Source organism: Heterodontus francisci, chromosome 34 (assembly GCF_036365525.1).
Source record: "Heterodontus francisci isolate sHetFra1 chromosome 34, sHetFra1.hap1, whole genome shotgun sequence".
NCBI classification, from domain to species: domain Eukaryota; kingdom Metazoa; phylum Chordata; class Chondrichthyes; order Heterodontiformes; family Heterodontidae; genus Heterodontus; species Heterodontus francisci.
This window is the reverse complement of record NC_090404.1, coordinates 34,085,556-34,086,961: the sequence shown is the minus strand read 5'-3', so window position 1 is coordinate 34,086,961 and position 1,406 is coordinate 34,085,556. Positions and strand designations below refer to the sequence as shown.

Here is a 1,406-nt window from a genome sequence, read left to right as displayed (position 1 = left end):
CTCTGTTCATCTACAGTACCAAGAATCCTCCCATTAGCCCAGTACTCTGCATTCCTTTCATGTTTTTTTTTCAAGCCTTTTTTTCTTAAAGCCTTTCTGGGTTACCACCGCTGATTCTCAGTTGCACATGTTCCATTCACACCAATGTTCATTTGGACCTTGAACTCAGTCCATACATTTCGGTCTGAGTGACTGCTCGGCAGACACACACTACAAAAGCAGGACTGGCCTTTGGAAGGACAGAGTCGGAATGCTGATAATATTTCTTTGGGGAATTTTCTGAGACAAGGAATGTGAATTGACGAACTGGGTTTTGATTTCATGGCAGTTGGTGTTTTTCTCATGAACTGTGTTCTTTGATGAAGTAACGGAGACTTTTGATGAGGGCAGTGGTAATGTGGTTGCTGTTGTGGAGATGGATTTTCAAAAGTCATTTGGTGAAATACCACATAATCAACTTGTTAGAAAAATTCAAGTGATGGAATTAAAGGACCAGTGACAGCCTGGATACATAATTATCTGAGGGATATAAAACAGAGAATAGCGAGAAGAGAAGAGGACTGATTTCCAGGGTGATGGGGAAAAGCTGGATTGTGGGATTAAACTGACTGATCTTCCAAAGAGCTGGCACAGGCTCGGCGGGTCGAGAGGCTTCCTTCTGTGCTGTAAAATTCACTGATTCCATCATGTTAATTTTCACATTAAATGGGAGATGTAATGCAATTCAAGGTTCAAAGACAATGATTCCCAGAATATGTGCAAAGTCAGTTGCATAAAGTATTGTAGCGATAATTAAATACAAAGGGGAGCTTTTACTGCGCTGTGATGGCCGAGTGGTTGAGGTGTTGGACTTGAAATCCGATGGGGGTTTCCCTGCATAGGTTCGAACCCTGCTCACAGCGAAATTAGTGTAATTTTCCTCGAAAATGACTCTATTTGCTTATTGGAAATGTTCAAATGTGTTAACATCAAACAGATATTGTGGAAGCTGAACAAAAGGTGAGAAATGAACACAAAAATCAGCCTGTTCTCACATTGAACAACTTCTCCTTCAACTCCACTCACTTCCTTCAAGTCAAAGGTGTTGCTATGGGTACCCCCATGGGTCCAAGTTATGCATGTCTTTTTGTGGGATATGTCGAGCATTCTTTGTTCTGGTCCTACTCAGGCCTCCTCCCCCAACTCTTTTCCCGGTACATTGACTGTATCGGGGCCATTTCCTGCTCCCGCCCCGAACTGGAAAACTTTATTAACTTTGCTTCCAATTTCCACCCTTCTCTCACCTTTACATGGTCCATCCCTGACACTTTCCTTCCCTTCCTCGACTTCTCTGTCTCCATCTCTGGGGATAGATTGTCTACTAATATCCATTATATGCCCACCGACTCCCACAGCGACCTCTACTA

The 1,406-nt window shown here is 42.9% G+C and overlaps 1 non-coding gene across 1 annotated transcript; it reads left to right on the top strand.

The window, feature by feature from the left end:
• Window positions 1-819: 819 nt before the first annotated feature.
• trnas-uga (transfer RNA serine (anticodon UGA)) lies at window positions 820-902 on the top strand. The gene has a single exon. It is a non-coding gene; the product is annotated as a tRNA-Ser (tRNA).
• Window positions 903-1,406: the final 504 nt, after the last annotated feature.